Genomic DNA, 10,912 nt, shown 5'->3' on the forward strand with positions numbered 1-10,912 from the left:
CTCGTTCCAATCCCTAGATATCATCTCTGACCCCATTTATTTCCATAATCTTGACATTGTCAAAACATATACATTATCATGTTCATGTTGTCACACATCCCATCATCACCTTTGAAACATCCAATGACAAGGAGAAGACCAAATCTACAAGTGATTCACATCACAACAGTGATTCACTTAATAGGCAAAACCCCAATGTGATTAGCAGATGAAAAGACTTCATATAGTTAAGATAAACTCAATAGCAGAGTTGTGTTTTTTGTGAATGCTCTTCATTGAAGTGGACCAATTACAGCAGACATGGCTATGCTTTGCACATCACACCAAGCACCAACAGTTAGCTCTTTACTGTGTGGTGGATGCTGGCCTTTGAATATTGCTGATAAGCCCACACAGGAGCATTGGTAGGAAGATTGTATTGTTCCGATCGACCGGAGTGATCCGGCGACGGAATGCGAAGATAAAGCTGCTGGCCCAAGTACTGGCGGTCCCACTCTTCAGACCTTATGTTCCATATGCCGGCATTGTCGATTGTGAGCAGAATTGCAGACCATGAATGTTGGTACACCTGAAAGCACAAGGTTCACCAATCTTAGTTAGAACAGATCTATACTCTAATGAATGGGATGTCTTTGGTGTGGATGTGCATATGGTATCAAGTAGTTGAAACTTAGGTGCAAGTTGTTTTGACTCAATCTAACCCTGCAGATGTGTTCAACATAATCAATTTGTTACAGATCGACCCTTGGATTGGGTTTTTGACAACAGATACCTTTTCTAAATCATAAAAATTTGGTACATTTACAGCCATTGATTTTTGAATCACCAAAAAAATCAATACACAAGATTCTGGTGATTCAAAATCACAATCCAAGGTTTTCTCATGGGTTTCGAACCACATAAAATAGTCCCACACCTTGAACAGGTTTTCTCATCATCAAAAGGTGTGTCTTACAACACGCCAAACATGACCAAGTTCATGGAGTTCAAAGTCTTTACTCCTCGTGTGCTACTTTCACATACCTGGATGTTGGTGCGACTCACAACATCAACAAGGTTGTAGGTGTTTCTTTTCTCAGGGCTCCATCTTCCTGCTCCCATTCTACATAAATTAAATTTCAATTAATAATAAAATGGCTGGCAAATCAAAATTTAATCATAAGTGATTTCCTTTTTCTAGCATCACTTTTTCGCAGAAATTAAAAGTCTCATGCTAAAAAAAAAAAAGTCTCATGCTTATTTAACACACACACACACACACACACACACACACACACACACACATATATATATATATATATATATATATATATATATATATATATATATATATATATAGAAATGTGTAGCTTCCGGTCTATTTATCTCCGAGACTGTCCTAGACCCTTTTAGAAAACATACTTGCATGTATTTTTTTTTTGCTTAATCTAAACCCATAAATATGATCTTCATGATTTTTTTAATTAAAACATTTATATTAATTTTAATATTTTTCATATTTAGATATGTATTTAGCTCAACAAAAAGGTCAACGGTTCATATTATATTAAAAACTTAATTAACTCAAAAACTAGAATTATTCTTAAATTGATTTGATCCAAAGCATGATTTTTAGTGAATGAGAAACACAACTACAAATTTGGATTAAGCAAAAAATGCATGCAAGTATGTTTTTTAAAGAGATCTAAGATAATATTCTCTCTCTCTCTCTCTCTCTCTATATATATATATAATAGAGAGAGAGAGAGATCTAACTATCATCTTAATAAAACTTAAGTCAAAAGGAGGATACCAGAGTTTGACTTCCATATTTTCAAAGAGAGAAAAATATGGAATTCTTTTTGGCTACTCAGATCCATCCCATGAAAATATCTTATTCTGTTTCACATGCCACAATTTAGAAGCCTTGATTAGAACAATGGTATGTTGAACCAAGCTACTTATATGCATCTCAAAAGTGAGATGCACTCGGTATTGAGTCTGGTTTGCCACCTTCAAGTGAGCGAGCAGTGGATCGGGTCAGAAGTACCTTCGACCGAATCTAGTCTAGGGTTAGGTAGCTGGCTGTTGTTTCATTATGAAGATAAAGAGCATCCAGGCCCTACTTCTTAAGCACTACCCCTTGTTGTGTTGAGGGTAAGATCCATGACTAGCTAATGGATTCATGCTTGCTCATGATGCTTCAAGCTAGAGTTCTTACGCAACAGCAAAGAAGGAATATCCATCCAAGTGATAGGTCTGGATGCTCTTTTCCAGATTCTCAAACACTATCTCAATGAACGCCTAGTATTCGCCATCGACGACGGCCGTCTGAAGCATGATCGCCTTGCCGGTAGGTGGGACGTCGGAAATAGACTGGTTATTGTAAACCTTGTTCCCAATGCCGAAGTAATCAGCCAACTTCATTGGAATTTGGAGTCTTAGGTTGCTTGTAGGAAACTCCATTGAGAGCATACCTAAGCTTGCCATTGACATAGCCCAAGGTGTTAGCCAGCCTAATTGTCCTAGTTATGTTGATACTTCCATAGTGATATGAGCCTTGTGGGTTAGGCCTAGCTGCACTAGCTGTTAGGTTCCATCGGAACGACCGGAACTGATTCATGGAGTAGGCTATGCCCACTGGCACACTTGGAATCGGACCCAACAACCCTTCCTGAGCATTGGAGTAGTGCAGCACAGCATTTCCAGTGAGCACATAGCGAGTGAACCGGGTTGATGCAACAATGTAGTAGTCCTTTGGAGCTTGGTTAGCTGTGACAAGGACTGGCCAACGTGCACGTCGAGACTCTCGTACTCATTTTGCACTGTGTGCGAGCCCTCGATCTCGACTAGCTTCATCGTGTGCCCTTGGATCCTAAAGTTGAGCGAGGTCTTCAACCCAACGTTTGAGATGCGGAACCTGTATGTCTTGCCTGGGGTCACTGTGAAACTTTCAGCAAGCTTGCCGGTTTTTCCATTGATCAGTACTCCAGCTGGGCGGCCCATGCTCTTTCCACTGTCAAGAATGTCTTGCAAGGTCTGCATAGAGGCAACAAGAGCATTGATTTTGCAAATAAAAAGTTAATAGTTTATCTAGGAAAATTTTCAAAACCTACACTATGGAAGTGCAATATCACTTTGGCAGTATGAAGTACGGATATCAATGAATTGGATTTTATCTGACATCCAACTGAATTCAATTTCATTTAGTTGAATTTGGTAAGCCAAAACCATATATGATTATAATCAAATGCAGATATGGTTTTGATTTTTTGCTGACAAATATCCAAATTTGACAGATATCTAAATCCGTTTATTAGTAAAAAAGTGGATCTGGTATGAGCTTTTCATCTGAATTCTAATATATTTAGCCCACATTCAACTACTCAGATATGGTGTTGGACAGAGTCAATCCTATTACATCTCTAGTATCAAGAGAGTCAATCAGGTCATATTGAATACAATGGATTCAATCTTCTCTGCATTTGATGAAGATGTATATTGGCCCCACTCTCACAGTTCCCAAGAGAGATGTGTGGTCAGAATTGAATATAGCCTGATCTACCTTCCACTCAGGTGGTAACTAAGATTTGGTGCAACGATGAGATCATTAAACATGAGGTTTGATCCAGTACTCGGGCTGAGAACTTTTCGAAGTACTCGGCCTACTGGATGGTGCAATAAACCCTAGGGCCCACCATTTCTCAGTATAATGATCAACCAAGTGGGAACACCATTTCTCAGCATTCCATCTTGCCAGGAGTTCTTCCTTTGCTGAGTACCATTCCTTCCTTCGCGCACAGTAAAGCCGCACAAGCTTTATATACATCACAGAGAGCGAGAGAGATGCAGGAGCCTTCCTAGGGACAAGTTACTTAATGGGCCCACCTTCTTATGAGTAAATCCTGTGTAGGGCCAGAAAACGAGATGAGCTGCTCATAGCTCAGCTAATGTTCGACTCGTAAAGAGTTAGTTCGAACGTGTGAAATAGCCTTGAACAACCAATTTTCATCTTGGCTCAGCTCGTTTACTGACAATAAATATATTTTATATTATAGAATGAAGATGCTTGAAGTGGTTGTCCTGCATGGCAATAAGTCAAGAGTTCAAATCCTACTACTGGTTACAAGTTTAAAACAATTATTTATTTTGTAAATGAGCTTAGCTTAGTAGGTTTGGGGTCCAAAATTGATTGTTTTCAACTTTTTAAAAATATATTTTTTTTAAATGAGCTTGCTCGTGCTCAGCTCGTTTAACTCAAGCTTTTATGAGCTCAAGTTCGGCTCAACTCATAAGAAACAAACCAAGCTTGAACACCTTCTGATTGGTTCTTTTGGCACAATTATCAGCCCTAATCCTGGGTTGTGTCCATGCCTTACACGAACTAACCAAAGAAAGCAGTGAGATACATCCTCGAAGAAAGGGAGTTTGATCCGGCATCATTCATCTTGAGCATCTTCCCACACCCCTTGCTAGCCAAGTGTGCCCAACCCAATCACAATGAAACATCATAACCATACATGCACATACACGCACACAAATAAGAGAGAGAGAGAGAGAGAGAGAGAGAGAGAGAGAGCTCACCAAGAAAGAAGAAAAGGCTCATCAAGGTAGTTGAAAACATTGATGATAATATTGTCATTGGTGGTGGAATTGATGAAGGGTCCTGGGAATTCGCCGTCTATGAGAATTCCCTGTTAATCACATTTAGAAGATTAATATTTGAGGGTTTTCTCATGTCAAAATAGATATAAAGGGCATCACTCAATAGCAGCCTATCATGGTAATTAGGGGTGTCAATGGGTCGGGTTTGGTTCGGACCCAAGTGGAACCAGACTTGGACCAGATTTTCGAGTATGCTATTGGGTCCAGACCCGGGTTTACTATAAGAGAGTCCACACCTGAACCCGAGAAGAATTACATGAACTAGACCCGGACCATACCTGGTAAAATAAATTTTTTTTATCATTTTACATTAAAAATTTGTGGGTCTTAATCAAAACTGGGGTCGATCCTGGGTCTAGTATAAAATTTCACAAACTATACCCAGGTTCATGTATTAATAGGACCTTCGGGTCCGGACCCATGTCTTAATCAGGTTTTCTTATTTGTCACCGTACCTTGACACTATAGGGTTTGGTCCTGATAAACGAGGCCCATTGAGACCCCTAATCATAATAAGACACTGATCAATATTTAGAGACTTGAGGTCAACATGAGAGTAAATTGAGTTGTGCGTGGCTCGACAACTCTCGACAACGCTCAGATTGGATTTTAGTAAATAGGCTTCACAAAACTTGGTAGATTGGTGTTTAACTAAAATTTAATTGAAGTGCTGGTCTTGGAGGTGGGAGTTGTATCTAGCGGTGGCAAAACCTGACACGACCCGCCAACCTGACTATTAGGCGGGTTCGGGTTTGGAAAAAATGAACTTGTTTAATAAACGGGTTGACCCGCCTAACTCGTTTATTAAACGGGTCAGGTTCGTGTTAGGGGTATGCCAAGCCGCCAACCCGCCTAACCCGTTTAATAAACAGGTTAGGCGGGTGGGTCAACCCGTCTGCCAACCCGCCAACCCGACCCGCCAACCTGACCCGCGAACCTGAGAACCTGTTTACCCGACCCAACCCATTTATTAAATGGGTTGGCGGGTCTTGTCGGGTTACCCGTTTATTAAACGGACCGAGTTCGTGTTTGCCACAGCCGACTCGTTTAATAAACAGGTCGGGTTCGGGTTGAGGTATGCTGACCCGCCAACCCGTCGGGTAGACCCGCCAACCCGACACGATTGCCACCCCTAGTTGTATCCATGGAGTTTTATGTACCTGGACGTGTGACCATAAGCACGGCAGGTTAATTCAATGCAGCTTGGTCACCGACTGACACAGGTCCTTTATATATATATATATATATATATATATATATATATATATAGAGAGAGAGAGAGAGAGAGAGAGAGAGTAATGTGTTCTTTAGGCTCCCTTTTTCGTTAGGTATCGTTAGACCCCTTAAAAAATCATAGTTTTAAGTATTTTTTTCTCATGTCTAACACCCTAGATGTGATCTATAAGTTTTGTTTAGTGAGAACTAGCTTTCGGATTGCCAGAATCTGAGGTTTTTCTAGTGATTCAAAATCAATGGCTATGAAGATACTAGTTTTTTTCCTGCTCATAAAATGGTGCTTTTTCATAGGAAAAACATGATCCAGGAGTCTATTCCTATTAAATCGATCATGCAAAACACATCTCACGGTTCAGATCTATCATAAAACACTTAAAACCTATAGGGCAGAACGAGATTAACCTACCCTTTTTTCACTAGGTCCTCTTAGAATTAACTAAAAATCCTATATACTTTCAAGTATTTTTTACTTGATCTGAACCGTCAGATATGTTTATCATTGTTTATTCAATATAAAACATATATTTGATTAAGATTGTTTATGAACATATGTATATTTTAATGAGGTAAAAAAAAAATAGATGGTTGATATCATACCAAAATTTGATGATAAAATATTCACATATTTATATCAAATCAATTTGAAAGAAGTTTGTTTCTTAATAAATAAGCAATGATAAACACATTTAACCTTTCAGATCAAGCAAAAAAAATACTTGAAAGTGTGATTTTTAGAGTCTTAACCGAACCTAATGAAAAAAAGGTAGGACCATCCCTCTCTCTCTCTCTCTCTCTCTCTCTCTCTCTATATATATATATATATATATATATATATATATATATATATATATATATACATACGTGGATTAATATCAAAACTTGGATAGCCTTATTTTGATCAAAAAATTATGATTTTTTTGAGTCATGAAATTTTAGTGCTTTGTGGACTGTTAAGCTTTGAAACCCTTATAAAACCTACTTATGTGTAACAATCATATGATTAAAATTTTATTTCTCAATAAATAAAATTTGTTGATCACATCTATAAGATTTAATGTAAAAAAAAATCTAAAACCTATGATTTTTAGCCAATAGTTCCATATAATTTTGTGCCTTCAATAAAATTTGTTGATCACATCTATAAGATTTAATGTAAAAAAAAATCTAAAACCTATGATTTTTAGCCAATAGTTCCATATAATTTTGTGCCTTCAATAGCGCCATATATATATATATATATATATATATATATATAGGGTGCTCCCGGAGCACCTACTTCCACCTAATAGATATGCTTCAAAATTTTAAAATTTGAGTGCTTTTTTTTGTTGATCAGACCCGATAGATAGGTTGTACAATCATTAAAACAAATTTTGGATCATGGGATTATGACATACATTTAGGTTTTTTAACATCTTAAAAAATCAATGGTCTACAATGTACCAAAATTTCATGATTTAAAAAAAAACAATTTTGATATCCAAAAAACATGATTCCTATCAAATAATCTGTGTTAAGCACATCTATAAGGTTATGACTTCTAGTAGGTGGGAGTATGTGCTCCCGGAACATAGCATTATATATATATATATATAATGATTTTTTTGAAATAAAATTAAGTCTTAAAAATTATTTATAATATTAAAATAATGATAGTACATGTTGATGTTTGAATTAGCTTGTCCACGCGTGTCCTTTGTGTCACCAAGGACATGCAGCCAAAATGGTGTCCTTGTGATATAGCCCAATTAGGTTTGAATCAATATTACCAAACCCAGATATCCTTGGACTTCATTATTATCACCAGGATCAGGGTTGGCCACGTGTCCAACCTTAGATGCTCCACATGTACGAGGAGGAGGAAGACAAGTGGGTTTGTAGTTACATGCAAGTGCCCACCCAGAGGAAATCCCCAATAAAAGGTGACCCGAATGTACTCTCTCTCTCTCTCTCTCTCTCTCTCTCTCTCTCTATATATATATATATATATATATGTGTGTGTGTGTGTGTGTGTGTCCCCCCCCCCCCCCCTAACTTGGATTTCTGGCTGCCCTGGTTTTTTGTTATATGATCCCAAATCACAATATGAAATATGTGATTTGAAATTACATGAGATATAAATAAATTTACCCCAAATGTGATTTCAAATAATGCATGCGAAACTTCAGAGATTTTGCAAACATTTTAGAAATTTTGCAAACTTTTCAAGAATTTTACAACCAACAACGTGAAAGTGTTGACAAACTTCACAAGTAATGTCATAATTTTTGTACTATAGATGCAAAAATTGTGAAGAATTTTGCAACCCCCGTGGGAAACTATTTTTTATTACAAAATTTTTTATTCTCCACCAATCGCAGAAATATTTGCTAAAAAGATCATTGAAGGAGGCCAAAATTCGAGGTTTACAAAAATAAGTCATCCAAATGCAAAAATAAGTTAAAAAATGAAGCATCGTTTTTTTCATAAAATGAAGTCGCTTATACATTGCATTCATTTCATTCTTTCACAAAATAAAGTCGCTCATACATTGCATAAAGAGAAAACATTGTCATTGTCTAACACATCTTAAAGGCTTTCACAGTTCATTAGAGTGAAGGCCCCCCATCGATTCTACATCATCATCCTTTATGTTCTCTATGATGAGAATGAATTTTCAGCTGATCAACTTTTACAGTCACGAATAATTCGAGTACTTTTGGTTTCCTATTTAATCCATACCATATGATATGATCAACTTTTACAGTCACGAATTTGCAGCTTGCTCTTTTTGCTCCGCTCCTACAACCAGGCAGAACTCTTTAATCTACACCACTCATAGGTTGGTTTGGCTTTCTCTCCCCCTCACAAACACACACACACACACCACTACAGTGGCACTTCAGGCTACACCTGCTGAGCAAGACCAATTGTGATTTCCTCTTCTGTAGATGGAGCCTCACTATATGATGTGATGCGGGAATTGCTGATACACCGGCGTAGAGGGCTGACAAATGTGACAAGCAGCTCGCGGATCTCCTCGACTAGACTCATCACATTCTCAATCAAGATAATAAATTGTCCTCGCGGATCTGAGCCATGAACTGCAAGTGAAGAGCTACCAAGCTGAGCAATGTATTCACGTAGTCTCATCGAGCATATATCTCATGTATATACGATATGATTTTCATTCAGTTAATGCTGTAGAGCACTTGGAAGAAGGTGGTTGAATGTTCAAATCCAGTTGTTCTCGACATTTATACTAAATGAGCTCAACTTAAGCTTGGCTTGCCATTATTAGTTCAAACCTGATCTTGAGCTGGGGTTCAGCCTCATTAAGCATGCTCGTTCAATTACCAGCCCCCACCAGCGGAGGATCCATTCTGGGTATAAGACGGAAGTATCACTAATTTTCCATGTAAGGTCTGCTCATACGGAAGCAGTAGCAAGGAAGCATCGACATCCCATGTGGTAAGCGGGGTCCTGTGTCAAGCTGAAGGCCCAGGATCGAATCCCTCTGCCACATGGGGCTGCTGTTGTTCTGGTAGGGGTCCGCCTAAACCCAGCTTGCCTTTCAAAAAAAAAAGCATCGACATAGTAAAGACGAAGGGAAAACAGCGGTGAGGTTAGAACATGGTGTGCAGGATTCCTCTAAATAAAAATGAGGGAATGAAAAAGTGAGGTTGGTTTGCAATTTTAATGCATTTAGCTCATGCTTAACCTGAGTTAAACTAGTGGGAAGCAAGTTTAAGTCTTCATTTGATAGTTAATCCAAAAAGATGGCCCTTCGGCAAGTTTTTTCAGAAGTGTGGACAACGGTTAGGATTTCCTCTTCTTACAGCGGCCTAGAAAATGAGGCAAGCTGCTCATAGGCTCCACTCTTGCTCAGATTTTACTGGGCGAGGCGAATATGTCTGTTCGGATTGTTGGGTTAGGTTCATCCTCATTTGAATGGCTACACACCTTTTGAATCCCTTTCATAAAGAATATTAGACTTATGGAGGTTTATTTTTCACCATGCTTTAAGTAGTGGGTATTGGAGCAAATAATCATATGCTCTTTGTGAAAAAGACACGAGGATGAGGATGAAATTCCTCTACATTGGGTGTGTGAGAAAGAGACTTAAGGCCCTTCTAACACCAAGAGAGATTTTTGTTGGAAGGAGAGTGAATCTATAAGCTTGGGAGCTTAAAAACATTATAACCCAATTTGACCTAGTAGATTTCTTCAATAGCTCCTTGGCTTTTCTCTTTTCTAGAAGAGGGTTTTCCACGTAAAATTAGCATGTTATTTCCCTTGTTAGCATTGTGAATATGTGATGGTGAAGCTGGTTGTATAAGATTTAACGTGATAAGTTTGAAAAGTTTATCAGATTAGCTAGATCGGAACCTATTCCATCATGCAACATAGGTCATTCTCATTTTCTCTAGTTCATTATTTTCTTGCATGAGTAAACTGTATTCAATTCCAAGCTTGCAGACAATAATTCTTCAAAGAATAAGATTTACTGTATTTGGAGGTTTATGTGATTGTGCTCCCACAAGTTGAATTCCTAAGAGATCCACAGAGGGGAAACATTTCCACTACTGTGTTCCTCCCAACACATATTTTTGATATATTATAACTCTCTTCAAACAGAAAAAAACATATATTATACATGACAGATTGCAGTGTAGAACAAATGATTGAAGTGTTTGGCTTGCAAGTAACAGATTTAGGGTTCAAATCCTATTGCTTCCATCTTTAAAAAAATGTATTTCTCTGTAAACAAGCCAGCTTGAGCACGAGTTCAGGTCAGTAGGTAGAGAGTTCAATCCTATTACTTTCATCTTTAAAACAATGTTTTTTTTTTCAATAAATAAGCCAGCCTGAGCTGGTCATGTCAAACAACTTACTCGCCAGAAAGTTGAGTGGCATTACTAATGTGGTCCTCATAGAACCGATTTCACTGCACGGTGAAGCTGCAGAACCTAAGATGGTACATTAGCAAGTTCATGGCATAGGTGCTCTTGGGTACAATGTCATGTCTAGAAGATTTTAAATAAGAGTACCA

General features: G+C 38.0%; 1 pseudogene; it reads right to left on the reverse strand.

Annotated features, from left to right (window-relative positions):
* Positions 1 to 345: 345 nt before the first annotated feature.
* On the reverse strand, positions 346 to 9,012 carry LOC149839832 (L-ascorbate oxidase homolog; annotated as a pseudogene).
* Positions 9,013 to 10,912: the final 1,900 nt, after the last annotated feature.

This window comes from Nuphar pumila, chromosome 4 (assembly GCF_984573655.1).
Source record: "Nuphar pumila chromosome 4, dmNupPumi1.hap1.1, whole genome shotgun sequence".
Taxonomy (NCBI): Eukaryota; Viridiplantae; Streptophyta; class Magnoliopsida; order Nymphaeales; family Nymphaeaceae; genus Nuphar; species Nuphar pumila.